This window comes from Mauremys mutica, chromosome 8, assembly GCF_020497125.1.
Source record: "Mauremys mutica isolate MM-2020 ecotype Southern chromosome 8, ASM2049712v1, whole genome shotgun sequence".
NCBI lineage: Eukaryota > Metazoa > Chordata > Testudines > Geoemydidae > Mauremys > Mauremys mutica.
The window spans coordinates 35,884,456-35,912,184 of record NC_059079.1 but is presented as its reverse complement, the minus strand read 5'-3'; the positions used below and the strand labels follow the sequence as shown (position 1 = coordinate 35,912,184).

The 27,729-nt window shown below is 41.9% G+C and overlaps 1 long non-coding RNA gene across 1 annotated transcript in view; it reads right to left on the bottom strand.

The window, feature by feature from the left end:
- The window catches only part of LOC123376483, a 68,926-nt gene extending 41,541 nt beyond the window's left edge, over positions 1–27,385 (bottom strand). The window contains exon 1 of the long non-coding RNA XR_006581805.1: positions 27,311–27,385. This is a non-coding gene — a long non-coding RNA (uncharacterized LOC123376483). The remainder of the gene's footprint in view (positions 1–27,310) is intronic.
- Between the last annotated feature and the right edge of the window lie 344 nt (positions 27,386–27,729).

The following is a 27,729-nucleotide window of genomic DNA, read 5'->3' as shown; positions in this document are numbered from 1 at the left end:
AGCAGGCTTAAAACAAACAAAAGGAAGTATTTCTTCACACAACAGGGTTCCACAGTCAATCTGTGGAACTCTCTTTCCCAAAGGATGTTGTGAAAGCCAAGACTAGAATAGAGTTCAAAAAAGAACTACATAAATTCATGGAGGATAGGTCCATCAATGGCTATTAGCCAGGATGGGCAGGGATGGTGTCCCTACCTCTGTTTGCCAGAAGCTGGGAATGGGCGACAGGGGATGGATCGCTTGATGATAACCTGTTCTGTTCATTCCCTCTGGGGCACCTGGCATTGGCCACTGTTGGAAGATAGGATACTGGGCTAAACGGACCTTTGGTCTAAACCAATATGGCCATTCTTATGTAACATCCTCCAATGACTTTAATAAAGTTTGTTTTAGGTATACAAGCTTAATGAAGCTGGAAATATTTCCATATTCACAACTCACTATCCACATACCCTTTTTGTAACTGTAAGTTAGTTAAGCAGTTTGGTTTTCCTTGCTCAACACTGTTCTAAGGTCAAACACTTTCTGATGCAAGAAATAAACAATGAAGAGACTATTATTATCAGTTATTTATAACCCTAACTCAAGCATAGTGATTCTGCAGCAGGAGAAAAATCTTTGATATCAAAAGAGTAGAATGATGATTGGCTGGCTGATTATGAGATTTGCTGGTTCAAGAACATTATCAACACTAACACTAACACTAGAACACAGCCAGGGGCGGCTCTAGACATTTCGCCGCCCCAAGCACGACATCATGCCGCGGGGGGCGCTCTGCCACTTGCCGGTCTCGTGGCTCTGGTGGACCTCCTGCAGGCGTGCCTGCAGAGGGTCCTCTAGTCCCGCGGCTCCACCGAGGCCATGGGACCAGCGGACCCTCCGCAGGCATGCCGCCGAAGGCACCCTGCCTGCCGCCCTCCCGGCGACCGGCAGAGCGCCCCCCGCGGCATGCCGCCCCAAGCACGTGCTTGGCGTGCTGGGGCCTGGAGCCGCCCCTGAACACAGCACAGACCAGTGCAGCACATTTTTAAAAGCATGTTTAATATGTCTACGTGGCATTATATGACATTGTGTCCGTGTAATATCCCATTTGCAAGCCCAAATGACTCATCGTGATCAGACAAGGTAACATGCTGCACTCCTGGAGAAGTCACAGATTTACTAATTTCCAACTGGAAACCATGTATTATTTTCAGATGGAACATTTTTAGCAGCTCAGATAAGCCAATATATATTATCTGCAAATACTTTACTTAAATACTACATCCAAGTCAATGAGGTATGTCTCAGTCGGCAGGAGACAGAGCGCCAGTCTGGTTTTGAAGAAAAGCACATTGTTGAAGGTAGCATTTCCTTGTTTACTTGACAAAGTTAATTTTACAGCTCACTTGTTGAGAATACATTTGTACATGGAGACCATCACAGGCAATGGAGTCATTTAGGCAGTTCATAAAACTAACTGCAGCTGATTTTCTGTAACAATCACATGTGAGTTAGACATAGGATCTGAGAATTATAACTTACAGTTTGTAACAGTCACTCAGTATCCATGGGCTTGCGCCCATTGAAGTCAATAGGAATTTTATTATTCACTTAATAGGAGCAGGATCAGACACATTACTTCCACATCATGACTATATATTTAAGGTGCTACCAGCCCCAACATCACCTTGGTGCCAACCAATAAAACATATTGCAACAAATGTAGTTAAATATATGTCATTTAATAGTATGTGCATGGCAAAGGGGAAGGCTGGAAATTGTCTTTACAGAAGACACGCATGAAGCTTCAGTAGACTGGAGATTATGTGGATATTTTGTGACCCTGGAAGATTTAGAACATCAAAAGTTATTAGAATATTTAAAACTGACCCAAGAATTAGCAAAGACAAAGGAAGGGAACTGTGGCAAGGTGAGCAGCAATAGAACTATGTGCTGTGGTTTCTGAAAATTCAGCATTTTCCCAGAGTGGTGTGTGCTTCAACAAAGCAATTTCAGAGTATTCTGCCTCTGAATATTTAAACAGCTTTTGAGAGGCTCCTAGAATGGCTGACAAGGACAGGACAGGTTAGAGCACTGCAGGAATTTGGCTGTCTATATTTGGATTCCAAGTTACATCATTCAGTGTCAGGCTTTCCTGGCCAAACCAGGATATTTAATCATTTAATGTGAAATACATCCATGCCTGTCTTTCCATATAATGTATAAGTGATACATTATTTGAATCAATAAGAAAGCTCTTTTGGGTATTATGTAGGCATCAGTGGTGCCGATGTTTCTCAGGAGTGTAAAGTGAATTATTTCTTGTATTCTCAATCAGTCCTGTAACATATCTCAGCAACAAATACAGAACTACCAGTTAAACCCTGATTGCTTAATAAGGCCCCTATGTAGTACTGGGCAATTTTCTTTTGGTGAATAGTTAATTCTCCAAGAAATATATTTGGGGGGCACCAAAACTATTTCCAAATTCAGGTCTTTCCCTCACTAGAAGAATGAAAAAGGAAACTGCAAATTAATTTGATGTAGGACTGTGGTTGGTGTCATTTTTACTGGAGAAGCAAAGAGGGTGGGGAGAAACATGACAGGAGACAAGATGAGGTCAAACATGTAGGCAGGGGAAGAGTTGTGCAGGGCCTGAAATGAGAGAACAAACAGTTTCAATGTGATCTATTAAGCAAGGGAGGGAGTCAGGACTTGATCCAAAGTCCACTGAAGTCAGTGAGAGTCTTTCCCCTGACTGCAGTGGACTTTGGATGAGGCCTTCAGATGCAGGTGACATAGTTTGAATGATGGATAAGGAAGATGAATTTGGTAAGAGAATTTTGGATAGACCAGAGGGGACTGATAAAAGAATCAGGGAAAATGGAGGAAAGGAGTTTGCAGTAAAAATTTTAAAGTTAAGTTGGAGCACGGGTGTTGGTAGCAAAGACCCAAGTAGATGTAAATATAACTCACTAGCCAAAAAATGAAAAGCACTGAAAAAACGAAGAAATATATAGTCACGGTGGGAAATGGGTCACACAGCGTGTTCTCCAATGATGAGGCACAACAGGTGCATTGGAAAGCTGGTTAACGAGGTATCACGTGTTAGATATTGCTCATATTCTATCATAATTGTGGCTTTTATAGTTATAAATCACAATGGTGACATTCTTTTAATTTTTAAAATGTTTTTCAGGGTGTTAGTTTTCAGTTTTTAAAAGCATACTCCATGAATGATATTTCAGCACTGGACAAAATTCTAATGCATTGACTAGAATGTGAGCAGGCAGAGTTTAAATTTAATGGGTGATCTAAAATATAGATGGATAGTCAAATGAAAGCACACACAAAAAAAATACAGCATGCAGAACAAAATATGTTTAGAATGGAAGCATATCAAACCTGACTTAATGTTAGTAATGTTTGGAAGAACTGAACATATACTTTTGCATTACCAGCATTTTATTAAATCAAGTAATTCCTTGCTTTGTACAGAAACAAAGATAGATGTAGAGTGAAAGTAGTTTGCAAAAGTTTAACAAAACAAATACAATTTTGAATTATATGAGCATCAAAGAGTATCTTAAAAATACAGATTTTTCTTTGATCTTTTAAAACTCAAAGAGTTTTCCCCCATTCATCCCCAAATTCCTTCTTTCACCCTTCTGAGATAAAAATGGCTCCTACACAGAGATCTTACACGTCAAATTTCAATCTGATGAAAATCTTTTATTGTTGAGTTATACAACAATGAAAATAAGGGTTTATGATTAGACATCTGATACGAGCTTTAATTCTGCAACATGACTGGTGTAGCTATAATTTTAAAAAAGCCAGGAATTCTATATCAATTGGCTAAATAACAAACAATACACTTATCATGGCCATATCAATTTAAAATCTTAAAACCATTCCACCCCTATTATCTCCACCAAAAGAAAAATGTTTATAATAATACATATATTGACTTCTGCTTTTTGGTCAATTACAAGATTTACTTGCCCTACTCTTCAGTCAATTTTAACCTCTTTAGGTCAACAAATCTCAATATTGATCTCAACAGAAGTCAATACTTGCTTATTACTTAACTCCACATTTAGACGCCTACCACGAATTCTTATGGGCATTCCCTTGAAAAGCAAAAGTGCGTACTTTTTGTCTAGGTTCTATACACAATATGCTTACTTTTCTTTCATATACATAGCTTAACAGCCATGAGATGAAACAGATTTTGAAGGAAAAATACTAGCAAAAATCTAATTTTCATAATTAGAAATGAGAGATGCTTAGCTTTTCCTCATAATTTCCTTAAGAATCCAGGCTTAGGTAATTCCTATAACTGTTATTCAGTGTTTCCTCCCTACATAAAATGTAATTGAGCAATGTGATATTTTGACTTGTTAAAATGTGAAGGTAATTAACAATTTTTTTTAAAGTTACATGTAAGCAATGTTACACAAACCTACAAAAGACTGGAAATTCAATATTGAGGATAACAATTGCATTCCCATTATTATTTACATAATATACCCCAGACTTAAAAAGCAACACTCTCAATTTTCATTGTTGCATCTGCATATATAAATGAAATGAATCAATTGCATACTAGACCATACAAGATCTAATTTCAGACATTTTACGCACAGATTTGTTATAATAGGATTTAATAAACAGATTTGTTATAATAGGATTCCCAAATCTCAACTTTGGATACGCAAACTGACACTTAAGCACATAAAATAAGAATTTACGATATGAGCCAAAGGCTGATTTCAGGTTCTAAATATGGGACTGGACACCATGGAATGTGTTCAAAATGTTGCCTCATTGGAAAACACAGGATTTTGGTTTTGGCACTAACTTTTGAGAATTGGGCTACCCATAGATATGTAGTATAATGTCACTTGAACACAATGGCACAAGTAAAGGATGAAACACTGACCTTCAGCTTTTAATTTTGTCATCTTATTCTATAATATTATTGTTCATTTCAGAACACATCACTGCACCATGATCTTTGTACTTCTTATTGATTATAAAAGAAAGTTCAGGAAAATGTGTTTTAAAACTTAAAGTTCAATATGTTAACACAGATTTAGGTAACAGCTTAAAAACCATTGACATCGACCGAGTAAATTATATGGTTTTAAAAGTTATCCAAATGGAAGCAGCAGTAAATGACAGAGAGGAATGGAAGAGACTATTTTCTGCCCTGTGCGCCAACATCGGCGCAGGAAGGATGTTTTAAAAAAAAAATGGAAAAACCATGCCATTATGAAATAACCACATCTGTTTGAAGCCATTTCAGTCCATCAGTATGCAAATGTCTATGGACAGCTTTGTCTAGAACACATTTATCTGATAAACAATTATTTTTAAAAATTATTTATTTTTTCTAAAAAAATCATTTATGAAAATAAAATAAAATTATCCAAAGGAGCAAACCAGAAGTAAATGGCTAATCGTTGAGACTTAAATTGAAAAATGCCAGTTTATTCAGAGCTTTGGCAGAAAATCCATCATTAACTTTCTATTTTCAGCCTGGACACTGCAACTCACATGGCATTATTTAAGGCTTCTGTAGTATTCCATATTCATATTATATAGTCCCATATTATCTGCAATATCTGAGATAAGATGAGGACTTAGATTCAGCTTTAATTTATATTTTATGTATTTGTAAATTTAATCCAGACATTTGAAAATTATTTTAAAGTAGGAAGTTAGATGTCATTTATATTCAGAAGATCTGATTCCTGACTAGTTGCATCAGTTTTACATTTACACAATATAAAAGTGGTATAATGAAGTAGAGAATCATGCCTTGAGTTTCCTAAATAGTATATTTGATTAACAAGGTGATCTGATGTGGAATTAAGTAGTTTTTCAGCCAGAACAGAATCCATATTATTCATAGGATATGATAGCAGGTCTAACGTTTCTAGCTTCTTAAAAATAGAGAAAGCAATATTGACAAAATGTGTAAAGCATTGGTGAGCTCAGGTACATAGTATTGCCATCATGTAAGAGCTCTAGGTTTGGGAGCAACAATAAAACTGCAATTCATCTAATCAGGCAAGAGACCAAGTGCAAGGTTAAGGTGACTACGTTGTGGCTTTCTCGGTCTATAGGAAGATGTCTGCAGGAGGACAATGGTAATTCATTTAGCTTTTCTGCATTTCTCATGATTAGGGTGTGATGGATTCCCGCCAGGGTGCCACCTAAAACTGGGGTATCACTGAGCCCCCCAACCCACTAGCCTGAGTTCCCTTTTACACTGTACTGCTATGACAAGCTGCCAAGCTCTCTCCAGACTCCACCCTGCACTTTCACCAGCAAACATAAAGGTAGAGACACACCCAGTTGCAGTTCCACGCAGATGTAGATTTTAAGTGATTATAAAGGATAGCAAACAGATCAAAGCAGATTACCTATCAAATAAACAAAAAACACAAACTAAGCTTAATACACTACATAGATCGGCTATGAATAGTAGATTCTCACCCTAAGTGATGATACAAACAGGCTGTAGATTCTTAAGAGGACAGCTGCACTTGCTTAAACCTTTGAATCCATTCACAGGGTAAAAATCCCTTTAACCTGGGTTCAACACTTCCATCAGTTCAGTCTTTGTTCCTCAGGTGTTTCTAGGAGTCTTCTTGGGTGGGGGAATCAGTGAAGAACCACAATGATGCCACTCCCCTGCTTATATAGCTTTTGCATATGGCAGGAACCCTTTGTTTCAAAGCTTGGTTCCCACACTACGCAGTGGAAAAATACTGACATCCCAAGATGGAGTCCAGCACCAGGTGACCTGGTCACATGTCCCTGTAGTGTCACAGCCGCCATTACTCGGAGGCTGTCTGTACCATCCTCAGGAAGGATCCCCAGGTTGGAGATAAGCTTCTCCTAAGGCCTATTGTTCTCTCTAATGGCTCATTAACTTGAATGGGCCCTTCCCAGGCAGCCATCTAGACTGAGAACTTTTGCCTAGTGGTTGTTACGCAGGTGTAACTACATGTGAGATACAGATACAGTCAATATTTATAACTTCAGATACAAAAATGATACATGCCTACAAATAGGATAATCATATTCAGCAAATCATAACTTTTCCAATGACATCTCACATGACTTATCTTGCATAAAATAACTATGTCAGAATCTTATCATAATAATATCTCTATGAAGAATATGGAGTGCAGTGTCACATAGGGCATGGAACAACCTGAATTACTGTCTCAGAGAAGGCTGTATTCCCATCTGGAATGACAGTGGGCATGAAAGGGCAGGAGATAATGGGCACAGTGGCAATACCTTCCAACTCCTTTGTACATTTACATTACATTGCACTGATTGATTATGAGCTTCAGTCTAGTCTCACCTACACCAGGTTTAATGCCATTGGCCGCTATGGAGATACTCCTGATTTACACCATGAGAGGAAAATTGGGCCCATACAATGCCTTTGATCCAAAACATATTTAGATACATAAACATCAGGAAGAGGGGCAAATCCAGCCCCCACTCCATGTCAGTTCCTCCATGAAGAGCCCCCAACAGTGGAACTAGTGGGATTCTACTGCTCAAGACAAAGAGGGCTGGATTCAGAGGGAAATGATGCAGAGAAAGACTACATCTGCGTGGCATAGAGCCAAGGTTTGTTCAATCTCTCTGTGAGGAAGTGGGTGAGAGGCCTGGACAGACTACAGGATCTACTGCTTTAAGGATTCTCCCATCCTCCCCTTGCAGAAGTCTATCTGATAGGTAGGCGCTATGAGAAATTAGACTGCAGTAGCCTCCATGGAGAAGAGAATTCTTCTCCCTAATCCTATATGTGCCCAGACCCTGGGCATGCTATTCATGGTAGAACCTGGGTTCAGGATTTGGTTCTTATGATCATTAGCATTTGGCATAAATGCCACATTTAATGGAATTCAAGCAGTGGTGCAGTTCATTTACTAGAACTGGTATTAGCATTATATTAAAAAACTAACAAGTTAACATATTCTTTTTAAATACTGCAGATTAAATTTCAGACCGTCTGGAGTCTTAAGTTTCGAAAGTAAGGATTTTAGGAAGACCATAAAAGAGAGAAAGGCAATATTCAAAATAGATAGAATAAAAATTTCAGCACAGGCAGAGCAGAATTTCAGCAAACGTTCAGTGTCAATGTAAGGCAAGATAGAAGGAAAAGGACCTTTTGAGATAAAAATACATTTCTGGCCTTGACTGCAAAAAGTAAGTTTAAAGAATGATCAGTAACATGCTACTGAAGCCACAGATACTGTGATAATGAGAGCCACAGAAATGAATATGTAACAAAGCAGCAGCATAGATAGAATCAGATGGATGGAAGGAAGAGACAAAAAGAGGGTAAATATAATAATAAAGAGCCAAATTGCCCCTCTGATAGCAAAGGCCACAGGAGGTCTTAGAGCAAGGACATATCCATGAGGATCCCCTCATGGCGGTTCTCCTGCATTATTTGGGAGGAAATGGGGGGAGTAGGTTCACCAATGAAAAAGCCACGGGGACCATCCAGAATCTCTGAAGATCCCAGGAGATTAACAAGAAGCCATGGATATCCATGTGGAGGCCCTGCAGCTCTACTGCAATTCTGGGTTCCCAGCACCACCCCTCTCCTTCCAGTGATATCCCTCCAGTGAAACAAGTTGTGACAGTCTATACCTCTATGTTCACCCCTTTTATGAGACTATGATAAATTTTGTACAAAGTATGCCATGTGGGGATATCATTTGAAAACTCATAATTTGCTGATCATTATTGTCCTGGTAAAATATGTGTGGCAATATTGTATGTAAAGTTACAAGATTCTACTGTAAGATATTATTAGGACATGTTCCAAGTCTGGAAAGCAGTCGCAAACCACTTCCCCAGAGACAAAAGGCTAGCTGTCACCTCGTTCAGGTGCCAATAAAATCGAATGGATCATCACTTGGTTAAGTGGCTATTCTATGGCAGGAAAGAGGGTGTGGGCAAAAATCTACATCTTGACAAAGAAACAGGTGGGGGTTCATCTCTACACAAACTTTCTGTCTCCTGAACCTCAGCTAGAGATGATTCTCAAGGAAGAGAAAGAGCTATAAAACAGGAGAGCAGATGCCTCCATTTCTCTTTCTAGCTACAGCATCAATGACCCTTGAACCAAGGAAGCAGCATTGGACTGGGGGAGGGATCCTGACTGAAAGACATTCAGCCAATAAGACTGCTGAAACACGTGGTGTGAGAGACCTTTGTTTTGAATTTCCTTAGCTTGTTAAGTTAGGCATTAGTTGCATTTTACCGGTACTTTTATTTTCTTGTAACCATTTCTGGCTTTTATGCCTTATTACTGGCAATCACTTAAAATCTATCCTTTTGTAGTTAATAAATTTGTTTTACTGTTTTATCTAACCATTGTTTGGACTAAAGTGTTTAGGAAACTCCATTTGGGAGAACAGGATTTCTGCATATCATTTTCTATTAATAAATGAGGGACTTTATCTGAGCTTGTATTGTCCAGGAAAGAGCTGGACAGTACAAGAAATACGTTTCTGGGGAAAGTCTGGGACTAGGAATTTGCTGGTGTTTCTCTGTAGTGTAATTCAGGAGTGGCTGGCTATAGCATTCATACATAACTGGGAGTAACTTACATTCTGAGGGTGTGTGTGAGCAGACCAGGAGTGGTAGCTCTCACAGCAAAGCAGTGTAAAAGGCACCCCAGGTTGGACAACTGAGGGGACACAGCTATTCATTGGTTCAGATTGTATCCTGGATAATGTCACACAAATATACATTAAAAACCTAAGATTTATCATTAAGCCACTAATGTTTCAGACTTAGGCTATGTCTATACTACCACCGGTGTCGGCAAAACTTCTCCAGTGGACATAGCTTATGCTGCTCATGGGGGGGTGGGTTTTTTTTATACCAACAGGAGATCTCTCTCCCATCAGCATAAAGCGTCTTCACCACACACACACTAGTGGCACAGCTGTATCGGTACGACGGCGCTGCTGCAGACATGGCCACAGGTTCCAAAGTATTTTCTCTCTAATTCACTGAGCTGAGTGAAATCTTGTTGTGGGTTGAGTAAAAACATCATGCAGACCGATGTGTGAATGTATCCTTCACTTAAGATACTTGTAAGAAACACTTAATGAGCTACACCTAACAAGGCCTAGTAGAGTCTCCCCAGAAACTAGAACCATGTGCTGGTACTGGGGGGCAGGGCACACAAACTTTCACTTGATATTGTGACCAGGTGTGTGTTAATTTTAATTTAAAATCTTCAGGTGGGTTAAAGGCTCTATGTCAGACTTTCCAATGACATGGCCTAGCTGTGTTGATGGAGCTATTACTTAAGACAACTTTTAAGTGGGGATCTAACTGATAGGACTACTGTTATAAGAATCTCTTAAATTCCAATGTGTATTTCACTGGCCAAAAGCAAACTCCTTTTATCGTGTTATGTATTCAATTTGAGTTCGCTGCTTGAAAATACTTATGATTGTCATCCTTGACCAGGTTTAAATTGACATTTTTATCACCGCATTGCTGGAATGGTACTGCAAGTTACTTGCTTGTGAGTAGCTATCAACTGGCAGAAATTTAAACAGTGGTTGGTGTATTAAAATTATATGCCAAGAGCGATACAAGCAGCAAAATAGCCAAAGTCAGCCAAGGTAGCAAATATTCTATAACTTTTCAGCAGAAAGGGGGCATATATGCAAAGCAAGTATAAATACCACATCTTAATTTAATACTTTATCATCAAAAAGCTACTAATTAAAACTTTGCAGGTTCAGTTGGTCAGGTTTTACAGCTGAGTGCCCTCTCTGAGCATGCACAAACCAACACTTACAAGATTAATTTGTAAACTCTTCAGATTCTGAATCCCCAAGGTTTATGCTGTCTGTGCGTTGTTTGCATAATGCAGTTTTATACTGCAAAAGCACTACCTATAAAGGGATTATTTTCATATTCGGCACATTAAAGATCTAGCACAATTCACAGATATCATACTGTGTTTATGCCTGAGATAACAGGTAAAGAGTTTCTCATTCTGATTATCCATGAAGCAAACTAAGAATATGAATGTTTTTGGAGAGAATGTTCCCTTACTGAAATTAATTCCCCAATGGTTTTATTAAAGTCTGCAAATTGCATTATATTCCCATCATATTTGAAATATTGCACTCCCTTAATGCCTGCTCTAACCCATGGCATGCCATCTTCCCTGGAGTGTCTAGACATGGTGTCTTAGATTTATGTGTATGATCTCAGTGTGTTACAACATCACTCCTGACTAATGCATTATTACAATACTTACATATATTCCCAAGTGCCACTATATGGATTAGAAAATCACCAATCTGCATATGCACACCATCTGTGCTACTGACAGCAAAACATGCATGATAACACTTGCCTTATTTGTAGAGAAAATTCAGAAGCTACTATAAGAACAAATGGGAACACAGTCTTTTTTATGTTTTGTTTTGTAGATTGATAAAAGAAGACAAATACTAATTTTGCAGAACGACAGTCCATACCGATGTGAGTTTAAAACAGCAGTGTTGCCTTGAAAACCCTGTAGAAAGAGAAACAATTGGCAAGAATATGCAGAGACAGCCTAACATTTTTGAGATTGCAAATGATATGGCAACTTTCAAATGGCAGTGAAGGCTACCAGTGTCATGAATTTTAAAAATCTCAGCTCATATGCAACTCTAGTTTTATAGCAAAACTGCCTGTAGTCAGCAATGAATTTTCTCTCAATTATAAGCTGCAAGAGTGCTTGCAAAAGATGAATGAGCCTCTCTCTTACTGGGGTGAAATGCTTTTAAAGGACAGGAATCTGCTTATCTTTGATTGATTGGTCAGTCTGATACTTTCCTTTATAAAGTTTATTGACTACAAGCCCATAAATCAATGAAAAACAAATCACAGGTTCAATTTTGGGGGCACTGACATCCTGCCATCTTTACAGCTGCAACTCAGAAGTCAAGGAGCAAAAAAAAAAAAAAAAGAAGGGATTTATAATGAGACAAAAAAGTCTGTTTTGAGTAAATTATAATTTGAAATAGTTTTAAATGTTTGTAAACAAGGACTTGGGTCACATTGATCATTAATATGTTTAAGTAAATGTAAAAGTATAATGAATACAAATATACAGGGGAAGGTTGTTTGTTTTAAGTCATTAAATGCACCGGAGATGTAATTAACAGCCAAACAGACTTCTATTTTGCTATCAAGATCACTCTTCTTTCTACTCCTACTAGTGCACTAAAGATGTTAATTCCCATTCCCTGCACCAATAAAAATGCAGCATTTTTCATTCAAATTACTCAAGCAAGAATCTAATTACTTCAGGGTGAGTTGAGGATTAGTGGCAGTGGGTTCAAAACCTCTACCCTGAAAGCTCCCCCATGTAGAAAAATACTTGTACCCTAACAATGCAAAAGTCATAGGTCTTGTTCATATGTAGGATGAGGCAGAATGTGACAGCAGAATAACACAAATTAATTTGTGCTGTTGACCCTGACATAAAATCCCATTGTGTCTTCTTTTAAAGTCAACATTCAGGTCACTGGAACACCTGGTACTTTGGGGGTTTGTTTGTTTTAAACAAAATTTCCCATTCTGAAGTGTTAAATGTGTGAAACAAATGGCAGAGTATTATCATTACACAGCACAGCCTCTCAGTAAGGGGTCTAATTTCAAGGGCACCCTGACTGAATTACATTATTATTAGCATTTTTATAATTCATGTCTTGCTGTAGTACACAAAATGCCTACATCATCTAAAGCAGATTTTAAAAAGCTGGTTCATGTTCTGAGTAACCAGGAGTGACCATAGTTTTCTTTTATCTCTTTACAGCTTTTGTTAAGGGCTCAATCTGTGAGATGCTCAGCACCCTGGCCATGATCCAGAAAAACACAAGCATGGACATACTTTCCTGCACATGAGTAGTCCCCTTTATTTGAATGGGACGTGCTTAAAGTTATGCACATACTCATGTACCTTTCTGAATCATAGCTTGGGGCCAGAGTGCTCAGCACTTCGCAAGATTGAGACCTATAAAATTTGCAGCCATTTTCACCATTATATTTCTTGTCAATTTAGAACAGAGGTGGGCAAACTACGGCCCGTGGGCCAGATCCAGCCCCTGAGGGCTTTGGATCCGGCTGGCGGGATTGCCCCCCGTGGTGCCGTGGGCCCTGTGCCGCTCTCAGAAGCGGCTGGCACCCCGTCCCTGCGGCCCCCAGGCAGGGGGGCAGAGGGCTCCGTGAGTTGCCCTTGCCTCCAGGCACTGCCCCCCCAGCTCCCATTGGCCGGGAACCGCAGGCAATGGGAGCTTCGGGGGAGGTACCTGGAGGCACAGCAAGGGCAGCACATGCGGAGCCCTCCGCCCCCTCTCCCCCAAGGGCCGCAGTGCTTCCTGGAGCGGCATGGGGCCGGGGACAAGGCAGACATGCAGGGAGCCTGCCCTTGCCCGCGTGTGTGCCGCTGCCACCCCGGAGCCACTTTAGGTAAGCGGCGGCAGGCCAGAGCCTGAACCCCTCCTCCACCCTGCCCCCCAACTCCCTCCCCTAAGCCCGCTGCCTGCACCACACACCCCTCCTGCCCCCCAACTCCCTGCCCTGAGCCCCTTCATACACCCCGCACCCCTCCTGCACCCCCACCCCATGCCCTGAGCTCCCTGCTGCACCCTGCACCCCTGTGCACCCCAACTCCTTGCCCTGAGCCCCCTGCCACACCCTGCACCCCAACCCCCTGCCCTGAGCCCCCTCCTGCAGTCCACACCCCTTCCTGCACCCCTGCCCTGAGGCCCCTCCTGCACTCTGCACCCCTCCTGAACCCCAACCCCTTGCCCTGAGCCCCCTCATACACTCTGCACCCCTCCTCTGTCCCAATCCCTTGCCCTGAGCTCCTTCCTGAACACCACACCCTCTCCCACATCCCGCACTCCCTCCCGCACCCCAACCCCCTGCCCCAGCCCTGCATATAATTTCCCCACCCAGATGTGGCCCTCAGCCCAAAACGTTTGCCCACCCCTGATTTAGAACTATGTTGGGCTGTGCCTGAAGGGAGTGCAGTGCAGGATAATGTTAACGCATTTCCTTAAGAAAATATTGGGTGACAGAAGAATAAAGACTGAACCCATGGCAGAGTGACAATCTGTGGCAAAGTGTGTGCATGTTTTTAAGCAGATATTTGCATGATGTTAAATATGGAAAAGAAAACAGAAAACTAAGAATTCCATTCAGTTCTACATAGGATTCCACTATCCTCGGGCCTACTGAAAACAATCCATTCCCTCCATCCCACCCCCAAAATTCAACAAGTTATTTTGGATTCAAGTCCAGGAAACACTGTGCCAAAGTTCTTGTTCGCTCTGCAGGTTCCCAAGGAATCTCAGAAAGCCTTCACTGGAGCGACTATCACTTTCTAGTGGTATAATGGCCTTTAACTGACTTTAAACAAAGCATGGTGCCCACTAGCATTTCATCTTACCCAGACAGGCAATAAGACACAACACAAGATGCATTAATTGGCTGTTGTACATATCCTTGTATACGTTGTGGAACATGGTGGCCTTGAGTCTGCACTGCCTTGTACATTGTGTGATCATTTACACCTTGCAAAGTGAGCGTAGAATGCTCCCACTCTGATTTTATACCCACTTTGCAGAGGTATAAATGACTAAACAAAGGGCAAGGCAGGGCCGCCCAGAGGATTCAGGGGGCCTGGGGCAAAGCAATTTCGGGGGCCCCTTCCATAAAAAAAATTGCAATACTATATTCTCATGAGGGCCCCTGCAGGGCCCAGGCAAATTGCCCCACTTGCTCCCCCACCACGGGTGGCCTTGGGAAAAATAAACCTTCTGCATCTCGGCACAAACCCAGTTTGAAGAAAACTTCTTTACAAGGTCTCACTGGTTCTCAGCATCAGCTAGTGCTAAAAGGCACTAAAGCTCATTAAAAGGGTTGGACAAATATTTTCATTCAAAACTTTTTTTGGATTGAAAACTAGGGGTTTTTAAAAAGCAGAAAAAAATCATGGACAATGTCTGCTTTCCTTCAAAATTTGTTGTGTTTTTTTTTTAATTGAAAAGCTAAATTTTTAATTAAAAAAACCTGAATATGATTTGGAGTTTCAGAAGTCTGTGGCCAAATATTTGCTGCTTGCTGTGTTTGATTGTTTAAAGAAACAATAAAAAAAATTCTGCTTAAAAAAAATCCAAAACTTTTGAACCACCTCAGCTTGTGACCAAATGCCTGAGCCCATCCAGTCAGAGATTTTTCCAGGTTTCTGATACTCTGCTGGCTTCCTTGACTCATATCTGTCTCCATAACTTTGGGTTCATTTAGCTTAGAACATAAGAACAGCCATACTGGGTCAAACCAAAGGTCCATCCAGCCCAGTATCCTGTCTACCGACAATGGCCAATGCCAAGTGCCCCAGAGGAAGTAAACCTAACAGGTAATGATCACGTGATCTCTCTCCTGCCATCCATTTCCACCCTCTGACAAACAGAGGCTAGGGACACCATTCCTTACCCATCTTGGCTAATAGCCATTAATGGACTTAACCTCCATGCATTTGTCTGTTTCCTAGAGACTGGCTCCATGGGGTCCCTCACAAACTGGAGACGGTTACTGTGGGTTTGTCTTTACTATAACTTATGTACATACTCCACGAACTGAGCATTTGAGCTTGTTCCAGAATCTGGGATGAGCCTATGTTGTGAAAACTGAATGCTCAAAATAGCACATGCATGTGAATGGACACAGGGTGGTAAAATTAAATTAACCCAGGGGTTCTCAAACTGGGGGTTGGGACCCCTCAGGGGGTCACGAGATTATTACTGGGGGTTGCGAGCTGCCAGCCTCCACCTCAAACCCCGCTTTGCCTCTCCAGCATTTATAATAGTGTTAAATATATTTTAAAAAGTGTTTTCCATTTATAAGGGGGTGGGAGGTGTTGCACTCAGAGGTTTGCTATGTGAAAGGGGTCACCAGGACAAAAGTTTGAGAACCACTAAATTAACCCCTCTGAAGCCTCAGGGAATGCAGGGAGGGGTGGGTCTTCATTGGTAGGGTTGGGAAGGAGGTAGGTGGTGTAGGATATTGCTCTTCTTATGTGATCCCTCCCCCAGTGGCTAATTTTAAATGGAGCTACCCTCCCCTGACATGAATCTCCCTATGGCACTGAAATTAAATATAGACTATAATTTGGCATTTGAGAAGTGAAAGGGATGGTAGCCCTAATGGAAAAGCTAACAGCTTGGCTCTTCTGCAAGCCTCAAACTGCTGAATGAGCTTTAGGGTACGGAAGGCTGCGCCTCCCAAACAGCTCGCAGCCCCGCCCCCTATCTGACCCCCACCCACTTCCTGCCCCCCAACTGCCCACCCCCCTCAGAATCCCTGACCCATGCTGCTCCTTGCCCCCTCACCATCCCGCAGAGACCCCACCCCCACCACCCCAGGACCCCACCCCTGCTCCCTGTCCCCTGACTGCCCCGACCCCTATCCACCCCGCCGCTGAGTCCTGACAGACCCTCAGAATGCCCACAATCCAACCCTCCGTTCCCTGTCCCCTGACTGCCCCCCCAACCTCTGCCCCCTCTCTGTCCCTGGGACTCCCTGCCCCTTATCCAACCTCCCTGCCTCCGGCCTCTTACCCCCGGCTCCCCCTATTACCCGGAGCCTCAGCACGTCCCATCCAAGAGCGTCCCTGAATAGCGGTGCAGCTTGCCTCCGGCGGGGCCTGAGCTCCTCCCCTCTCTGAGCCTCGTGGTAAGGGGGAGGGGCTGCGAGCTCCTGAGTGGGGCTGAGCTCAGGCCCCGCCGGAGACACGCTGCAGCTGTTCAGGGAAGCTCCTGGATGTGCTGAGGCTCCGGGAGAGGGGCGGGGTCGTGCCGAGAGCCTCAGCCATTCTCTTGGGAGCCCCTGCGGAGGCTGGGGCCTTGGGCAAATTGCTCCACTTGCCCCCCCCCCTGGGTGACCCTGGGGCAAGGCAGAGGGGAAGGCTCTAATGCCTTCTAGCACCCAAGAAATGTCCCATATCCTGACTCCGCTTAATGCTACTATTAGAGTATGTTTTAAAAAACCCTGCAAAATAAACCAAAGAGCTTTTTTTTTTTTACTTTGAATGAAAGAACCCAGCAGAATTTTTCTGTGAATCACAATGCCAGGAATAACAGTTCTTAAAGAAAGAAAACAAACTTGAAGTTTTAAGAGAAGGAATCATTTGCAGTAAAATAGGTGGCATCAGACTGTGAAGAAAGGCAGTGAGTAGGTAACAGGAAGCTGCTAGCTCTTCTTTGTGGAGCAAAGCATGTGTAGAGAAAAAGGCTTTGTCACACAACAGGGCTGGTGGGGGCAGCTACTCTGCTGCATGTTAGACCAAGGTGTAGTAATTTCCAGTTATTTTAAATGTGATTTCAGCCATGAGCTCTCAGCTGTTCACCATTAGAAGTTTGTCCACAGCTATTGAAACAGGAAAAAAGACTAACTGGTCAATGAGAACATAGCATTGGACAATCAATATCTAAAGATTTAAACTCATTAACGTTTTCCTAAGAATTCACCTGTCAGTCTGTAATTGGCAGCTAGTGGAAAGTTGAGTACAATGAATTAGACATCTTTTAAACATTATTTTTGGAGCTATCTTCCTGATCTTTTATACTTGTTGGTTCTGCAGTTTCTTAGAAGTTATAACTGCTGGAGTAAGTTGAAAACCCAAGGGAAAAAATTTAACCTGGTCTCTTATGCAGCTTCATGCTGCTGAGGTCAGTGATTAATAAAGACAAGATCCTACTTCAGGGAAGCTAAATGGAGTTCATTACAGGCATGAGAGTTAGAGAAGGCTAAAAGGTGAGACTATGGGAAACAGGATGAAATAAGAGTCTAACAAGTGTAGATTTCACTTCCTTAGTGTGACAATAAGGACAGCTTTTAACTATCAACTACTCTTAAAATTATGGATAATAGTGTTTTAAAGGAAATATGTTATGGGAATATGATCACTGATCGCCAAAATATGCTCTATTTTCTTACAAGTGGATCCTTGCATATACATACATATTAAATCGTGTGTACTTGGGGAAATTAATATTCCAATGTATTTTAATTTGTCATGTTTATGTTGTGCTAATGTTGGTAATCATTATTGTAGCAATTTAAATGTTGTGTGCTTTGCATTTTCCTTGAAAAAGAAAAGTAAATCTTATTTAATTTGGGAGACTGACTCACATTGCTCAATAGATGCTAGCCCTGAACGTAGGCTGAAAATCTCAAGAATTTTAAGATATTTAATAATAATAATAATTAATAATTGGAGCTATACCAATCTCCTAGAACTGGAAGGGACCTTTGTCACTACTGCTGAATTTTTTAATGGCAATAGCAGTACTTCATGGAAGGATTTCCCATCAGGAAATGTTTCACAAGAACCAGACTGTTTTTATCAGGCTACAGAGTCTAATGCTGAATCCATTGCCTGGGGCTCTACTAGCTCTGCCTGGTCATAGCTCTACCTTCACTGCCTACCAGAGTGGATCAGGCTGCATGTCTCTGAACAGGCTGACACTTGAGAGTTCTTTGGGACCTAAGGTTCTGGATGTGTCAGCCTTGGTCTCATTGGCTTCCAAAGGCATTTTCTGGACATAACAATGCTGAGCACCAAGATTGTATCCACTAAATGTTGCAGACATGCACTAGGAGAGTCTCTCATAATGTGGTCTATTTACTCACAAAACTGACAATACACTGATTCCCCCCCCCCGCCCATATCTACTATTTTGTCTTCCTGTAGATCATCCCCAATGATCTGATTTTCTCTTGGGTCTGATTAGTGGTACTGGGAATTCCATGCTTGGTGAGATGTCTTGAAATTCCATCATTTCTGTTGCAGTTGACAAGGTTCTGCACTGCCAGTACCCAAGCCCAGAAGGCAATCTGACCTTTGTAATCTGCTACTAGCCATCTGAAACGTGCTGGTAGCTCCTGACACCAGGTTTTGTAGATGTAGAGTAGATAGATGAATAATGAACAACTATGTATAAATAGATCAGACACCAAGAGAAGTTGGTCAGCATGGAAGCAGCTCACAAGTGGGGCTCATTGGTGAGAGGAAGCAAGATGGGCAGGTGGGACTGGAAGACGGTAAGCACACTTTCAAAATAACTTGTGAGATTATAACAATCGGACAGGAAAAACAGAACCTAACCTGTTATACAAAGCAGCAAATCCAGTCCTGAATGGATTTGGGCATGATGCAATGGGCATTACACTTAATAAGAAACCATCGGATCCTTCAGAGAATGCATATCTGTGCAAATACCTTTGGTAGTGAGGAACAGATCAAGTATCAAAAGTATTACTGATGGTGTCCTGGCAGACTAAAGGGAGAGGATGAAATGAAACACTTGATACTGGAGACTAGGTCTCTGGCATGGTGTTCTGCAAAAGGCTCAAGGGAGAACAGGAATTGCTGGAAAGAAGATGGACATTTGAGAAAAGTAAGATTTTTTTCTTATTCCCCTACGTAACAACATGAATGGTGTCTATGTAGAATAGATTTTTCCAGAAATTCAGACCAGATATGATATTCAGACCTTTTCTTTTAAAAAAATTTTTTCATGAAACCATAGATTCCAAGGCCAGAAGGAACCATTGTGATCATTTAGTCTGAATTCCTGTCTAACACAATCCATAAGTTCCCCAAGATAATTCCTAGAATTTGTGTTTTATAAAAGCATCCAATCTTGATTTGAAAACTATCAGTGATGAAGAATCCACCACGACCCTTGGTAAATTCTTCCAATGGTTAGTTACCCTCCTGTCAAAAATGTACATCTTTTTTCCAGCCAGAATTTATCTAGTTTCAACTTCCAGCCACGGGATCATTTTATACCTTTCTCTGATAGATTGAAGAGCCAATTATCAAATATTTGTTCCCCATGTAGGTATGCATAGACTGTAATCAAGTCACCCCTTCAGCCGTCTCTTTGCTGAGCTAAACAGACTGAGCTCTTTCAGTTTATCACTATAAGGCATGTTTTCTAATCCTTTAGATCATTCTCGGGGCTCTTCTCTGAACCCTCTCCAATTTAACAACATTCTTCTTGAATAGTGAGCACCAGAACTGGACACAGTATTCCAGCAGCGGCCATACAAGCGCCAAATACAGAGGTAAAATAACATCCCTAATTCTTCTTGAGATTCCATTTATGCATCCCAGGATCTGATTAGCTCTTTTGATCACATCATAACATTGGGCACTCATGTTCAGCAGACTATCGATCATAACCCCCAAATCTTTTTCAGTCACTGCTTCCCAGGATACAGTCCCTCATTCTATATGTATGGCTTAAATTTTTTGTTCCTAGATGGATACATTTACATTTAACTATATTGAAATGCATATTGGTTGCTTGCACCCAGTTTACCAAGTGAACCAGATTGCTCTGAATCAGTGACCTGTTTTCTTCATCATTGATCACTCTCCTAATTTTTGTGTCACCTGCAAACTTTATCAGTGGTGATGTTATGTTTTCTTCTAGGTCATTGATAAAAATGTTAAAGAGTGTAGGGCCAAGAGCCAATTCCTGTAGGATCCCACTGGAAACACACTCACTTGATGATGATTCCCTATTTACACTTAGCTATTGAGACCTATATGTTAACCAGTTTTTAATTCATTTAATGTATGCCATGTTAATTTGATATTCTAGGTTTTTTTTAATCAAAATATTGCATAGTACCAGGTCAAATGTCTTAGACTTTTAGGTATATTATGTCAACACTATTACTTTTATCAACCAAACTTTGTTATCTCATCATAAAAAAAGAGATCAAATAATTTGACAAGATCTATTTTCCATAAATGTATGTTGATTTGCATTAATTACTCTCCTTAATTCTTTTTTTATCAAGACCTGCTCCATTATCTTGCTTCCAATCGATGTCAAGCTCAAAGGCCTATAATTACTGAGATCATCTTTTTAACCCATTTGAAAAATTTACCCATTAGGTTGCTTCCAATCTTCTGGAATTTCCCCAGTGCTCCAAGATGTATTGAAAATCAACATTAATCGTCCAGCAAGCTCCTCATCCAGCTCTTTTAAAACTCTCAGATGAAAGTTATCTGGGCCTGCTGATTGAAAAATGTCTGACTTTAATGGCTTCTGTTTAACATCCCAGAGATACTAGTGAAATGAGAAGTGTTATCATTACCTTACAAGGAGACTATAGCATCTGTTTTTTTCCCGCAAAATACAGAACAAAAATATTTATTAAACACTTCTGCCTTTTCTCCATTATTATTGATAATTCTACCATATCCATCTAGTAATGGACCAATATCATTGTTAGGATTCTTATTGTTCCTAATATATTTTAAAAACTCCTCCCTATTGTCCTTAACTCTGCTGACCACAGATTTCTCTTTGTGTCTCTTTGCTTCTCTTATCAATTTTCTGCAATTCCTAATTTCTGTCATTTGAGTCTTAAATCTTTTTGAGGTAAAAATCTTTGATATTTACATTAAGAGAAAATGAGAGACCAGTAGGGAGAAAATCTGTTTGCATAGCACAGCTAAGAATAGAGCAAGAGGAGTCAAATGCTAAATAAAATTAATGTGGCTATTAATCTGGAATAAAACAAGAGGAATCAAACGCTAAACAAAGTTAATATGGCTATTAATCTGGATCTAACAGCTGCCAAGGGAAGTGAATTGCATGGAAAGAGCCCTGCACCTTGAGAAAACACTGTCAGAGGTCATGGAATGGAGACTTCGGAACCTAGTGACAGCATCTGCCAACTGATCTAACTGTAGTGATGGGCATCCTTAGTACTAAAATCAACCTCAAAATAGGTGCTCTTGGTGGTAGACTAAGGGTACGTCTACACTTACCTGCCGGTTCGACGCGGAGAGTTCGACTTTTTGGAGTTCGAACTATCGCGTCTGATCTAGACGCGATAGTTCGAACTCCGGAAGCGCCGCGGTCGACTCCGGTACTCCACCTCGGCAGAAGGAGTTGGCGGAGTCGACGGGGGAGCCGCGGAGTTCGACCCCGCCGCGTGTGGACGGGTGAGTTGTTCGAATTAGGGTACTTCGAATTCAGCTACGCTATTCACGTAGCTGAATTTGCGTACCCTAATTCGAACCCCCTTCTTAGTGTAGACCAGGCCTCAGAGAGGACAAGGGCTGAATGGGCCTATAATGGTCCCTCACTTTAAAGTGAGGAGGAAGACAACTCCACCTAACTACTGCAGGCAACAATAGATGGACCCACTGGTTGGGACAGAGCAACAAGCAGTCTATAGCCCACAGCCTCCTGTGTGGAGCAGACAGCAATCAACAGGTACAGGCCTTCTGGCTAGGGGAAGTGGCCAGTCAACCCAGATGTGGGGATAGCAGCTGGGGGGTCAGTGGCAGAGGGTCTTGGGGGAGCCTGTTAGTGACGGGTGGTCCTGCCACTGTATTGACAGGAAAACGCAAACACGCTGCCTTGCTTCCTGGCAGCACAACTGGACCAAAGTCTGGTTCCCCTGGGCTACTTCCTACCCAACTCAGCCTGTGTGGCTCCTGTGATAAATGAAGGGGTTGGGGGGTAACTCTCTTTTATGGACACCCAACCAGCCAGTAGCTATAAAATTCTTCTTAGTAGCTGTTCTCTAATTGCTCTACCTGTAAAAAGTGTTAAAAAGTCTTTCTGCTGCATAGATAAAAGGAATTGAGTGGGCACCTGGCCAAAAGAGCCAATGGGAAGGCTAGAACTTTTTAAAATTGAAATAAGACTTCCCTTGGGGAAAAGCTTGGGCCAGGTATGAAAAATCATACCTAGAAACTACTCATTTGAAACCCCAGATATGTAAGTAGATCAGGAAATGTCTAGGAAGAAGCGATTAGGTTTATCTCTTTTTATTTCTTTATGGCTTGTGGACTCCTCTGTGTAACCCCAGGTGCTTTTGTTTTGCTTTAAGCTGAACCTCAAGAGAGCTATTCTTATAGTTTTTTTTTAATCTAGCAAAAGCCTAAGTCCCAGATGTATTTTCTTCTTTTTTTCAATAAAATTTATGTTTTTTTAAGAACAGAATTGGATTATTGTATCTTAAGAGGTTTGTGCACATGTTTAATTATCTAGTGGCAACAGCTGATTTTCTTTGTTTTTCTTCTCAGCTCTTCGTGTGAGTGTGAGGGGGGGCGGAGAGAGAGAGAGAGAGAAAGAGAGAAAGAAAGGGCTTGAGGGTACCCCACAGGAAGGAATTTCCAAGTGCACCTTCCTCAGTTCTCAAAGGGGTTTTGCACTTGCGTGGTAGCAGCATCTACCAATCCAAGGTCAGAGAAAAGCTGTAATCTTGGAAGTTTAATACAAGCCTGGAGTGGCCAGTATTAATGTTTAGAGTCCTTGTGTGCCAGAGTGGGGAATCAGCCTTGACAGCTCCATTGGCACTGGGCTCCATCTCACTGCTTCGCAGTCAGGCAGCATACTTTCTCACAACTCCTCAGAGTCCTCTGCCTCTTAGGTCAGTTGGGTGCTGGTCTGCTCGGCTGCTGATCCAGGATCCTGCAGAGGATGTGGCTCCCTAGAACAGTGGTTTTCAAACTGCGGGTGGCGACCCAGTATTGGGTCGCAGAATGGAGGGCATTGGGTCATGGCGACTGTGGCCAGCACCACTGACCGGGCTGTTAAAAGTCCTGTTGGCGGTGCTGCCAGGCTAAGACAGGCTAGTCCCTACCTGTTCTGACACCACGCTGCACCCCAGAAGTGGCCAGCAGCAGCTCCTGCTCCTAGGTGGGGGGGCCTCGGGTCTCCATGCACTGCCCCCACCCCGAGCACCGGCTCTGCACTCAGCCAATGGGAGCTGCGAGGTGGTGGTGGTACCTGCGGGCGAAAGCCACATGGAGCTGCTTGTGCGTCTCTGCCTAGAAGCCTGACTTGCCCCAGCCCTGAGCCCCCCCCAAACCCAGAGTCCCTTCCTGCACCCCAAACCACTCATCCCCAGCCCCACCCCAGTGCCTGCACCCTCAGCCCAGAGCCTTGACCCCCTTCTGCACCCAACCCCCTGCCCCAGCCCTGAGCCCCCCCCAAACCTGGAACCCCCTCCTGCACCCCACCCCAGAGCCTGCACCCAGAGCCCTGACCCCTCCCATGCCCCAACCCCCGCCAAGCCAACAGCCCCCTCCTGCACCCCAAGCCCCTCATTCCTGGCTCCACCCCTCAGCCCTCACCCCAATGCTCTGCCCCAGCCCTGAGCCCCTCCAACACCCCAAACCCCTCTGCCCCAGCTCCGTTGGGTCGTGGGCATCAACAATCTTCTTCAACTGGGTTGCCAAAAAAAAATTTGAAAACCACTGACCTAGAAGAGACGTCCGCCTCCTTGCCTGTTCCAGCCCCAACTGAGCTATGGGGCCCTCCTTTGATACTTCCTGTCCTGCCTTGGTACTTCCAGTGAGGAGGGCAGGGTGGGTTTGGCTCTGCCTACCATGGGGAAGGTAGCATTCCTTCGCTATCAAACTCTGGAGGGAGGCCACTCTGACTCAATACAGGGCCACAGAGATAACTGTGGGTAAACCAGTTTACAATAAAATAACTTCCCTAACACAACCTCAAACATTTGCCCCCTCCTAGAATTAAGCTTGAATCAAATCTTCCTGACTCTGGCAACAATTCTACAGCAAGAGATAGGAGGAATGTCTCCAAACAATGCTATCTGTGATTCAAAGTACCTAAACATTCAGGTGAATATTTGGCTTGTAGTAGCATAATAACGACCATGCCAATGAATGAGACGATCTCTATTTTGGCATTATCTGTATTTTTGCTACTTTAAGAGTGACTTCTTGACAATTTCATACTTCACATTTTGTCCTGTTACCTGTTCCCTGATCTTGAAGAAAAATCAAGAACCTAAATTATTGTTTTACTTAGATAGCAATTATAATAGATTAAATGCCAGTATCATGAATTGATATCATGATATTACTGAGGCTCAAATAGCAGTCTTAGTATATAAGCAAAGACGTCTGAATAAAAACAGAGAAAGGGCAAAATATTTTAAATACATCATTACTACAGATAAATGTTTGAATAAAATGGAATTAAATGTTAAAAAGCCAGTGAAAATCATTAAACATCTGTGTTTTGTTATGTACAGAAACGGCTCTTGATAATGCATTAGCTTCAAAGCCTATGTTCATGTCAAAATCTACAGCTTTTAGTCCAGGGCACAGCTTTCAATCATTTTTTTTTAAAGAACATCTAAATGATAACATGTTTCAAGCAGCTCCTTCTGTGGAGTTGAACAAAACTAAAGATCAAAGTTAGTGCAATCTTGTTCAAAGGTGAAGAGGTGAAATCTTATGCGTTCTGGAGGATCAGAGAAAATGGAAATGTACAGTGCTTCTTATTGGAATTCAGGTGTCACCTTTCATTTAGGCACCTCATTTTCATTTAAATTCAGCCTGTTTCTCATCTTACAGTAACCATAAGAAATTGCACAGAACCATTTTACAAACAAAACAAAACCAAAAAAAAAATTCAAAACACACCAGTAAAGGTGAAAATCATCAGGGTTTTTTTTAGAATGACTAAGTTCTCCACATTAAGTTCTATATTCCTCCTTAAGCAGTAACATTTATGTAATCGAGGAAGATGCAATCATTATACAGTTTTACAAGTTTCATAATGCTTTTGGTAAAGTAGGGTTTTTTGTTAAACCACCACATTTCAAAGGTTGCAGTGAGTGGGGGCATCTGAAAATGGCATTTCTTTCCTCCATAAAATCTTCCTGTGAGTGATGTGCCCTGGCATAATGTATCACAATGAAATGCAGCTGCCTAAAAGGAACTTCAAATGATGTCCTTTTTCCAGAAAAAAAAATGATAAGAAAATAGGCACCTTTTCAGCAAAAAAGCTTTTAAAGCTTTAAAAGCACTGCAACCTGCAAAAAGGGTAGAGGCTTCTTTACTCAATTTTGTCTAAGTACCTGGAAACTAGATGGGGGGGGGAAAGAAGTATAAATGGGAGATAGTGCTTATACACTGAGAGAACTCGAGTACCCCAACATAACACAGGATACCCAATGAATGACCTGTGATGTGATGTCACTTCTATATGTATTACCTCTGGATGACACAATTAATGGAAATCATGCTACAGCACCAACAGTGCTGATCTGTGAATGTTTTAACACTGGGGTCATGTTCATGTCTGCATCTGAATCTGAATCTAAATTTCATTGCTGGCCCCTTGTCCACATGTGACCCCAACCCTGAAGTGTGACTTAAGTCTTGCTTGCTGTTTGGAGCAGCTTCTTCTCTCTCAACCAAGAGGTACGGGTCCTGCATTCTGTATCTTGGCAACCTAGTCAGCCTGCTGCCCTTTCAGAAAATGGTTACAACCAAATAATATACTAGGAGTGTAGTCCAATACATAAGGAATAAAATATCTACCGATCACAATGTCCAAAGTAACAATACAGCAACAAGGGGGACTTTATTAGGTACGGAGATAAGGATAAGGGGTAAGGAAAGAATAAGAGTAACTAGAATAATAAAATAGCAACAATACCTTAAACCCTCCCCCTTCCAACATTTACCACCCCATTCCCTCTCAGCACCTGCCTAGGCAGATAGAGAGTTGAGAATCAATTCTGTGCTGAGTGTTGCAGTGCTATAATTCTTGGCTGGCTTAAAACTCACAAGCAAAATAATGAGACATGGGATTTCTTAGGAGGTCTTCACCTGAAAAGAGCAGTATCATCCTGAGGTTCCCCGGTCTGGAGTCAAATGGAAAATTAGGATGGCTCTTGGTAGACTTACCTGGAATCAGTCCTCAGCCTCCTGGGCTGCCGGTCTCTGCTGGGCTAATTCCCTTCAACAACCCAGTAACTGCTAACAGAATTCAAAGTTTCTTTTTGGGTAGGTATGGGAAGTTTAATGGGGACCTCCCAGGCTGTGATGCTTCTCTCTCTCTCTCTGCTCCATTCCAACACAACAACAACTAAAACCAAAAGTAAAACTAAACCTTTTTGTCTCTGAATTCTGGGTTATGATTGGTTCTGGAAGTAGCTTCCAACCTGTTCTATTGCTACCCAGGACTCTAGACAAGCTGAGCCTCTCTAGTCATTGCTGCTATAGTCCAGCCCGAGTCCCATAGAGTCTTAGAATAATACATATCCAGAGCGGATAAAATCTATAATGAGAAAAACTACACCTTGGTCTCAACATTCATCTCTACTTGTGAGCCCTATAGGGCCCTACAGAGCTTGTTCGCAATACCTACTTCCAAAAAGCCAATACCTCAAAGGACGAAGAACTTCATACTCCCTTCCATATCCACTTGTCCTCCGGATTTTCTTTGCACCAACTAACCCTACAAGAGAAAAGAGATGTATTAATATGTGTGGCTGCTGCTTTTTTTTCTGCATACTGTGGAACCCTCCTTGGTGAGGAATTCAAAGAATCATAGAACTGGAAGGGACCTCAAGAGGTCATCTAGTCCAGACCCCTGCAATCAAGGCAGGACTAAGTATTATCTAGACCATCCCTGACAGGCGTTTGTTCAACCTGCTCTTAAAAATCCCCATTGATGGAGATTCCACAACCTCCCTAGGCAATTTATTCCAGTGCTTAACCACTCTGACAGTTGGGAAGTTTTTCCTAATATCCAACCTAAACTGCCCTTGCTGCAATTTAAGCCCATTGCTTCTTGTCCTATC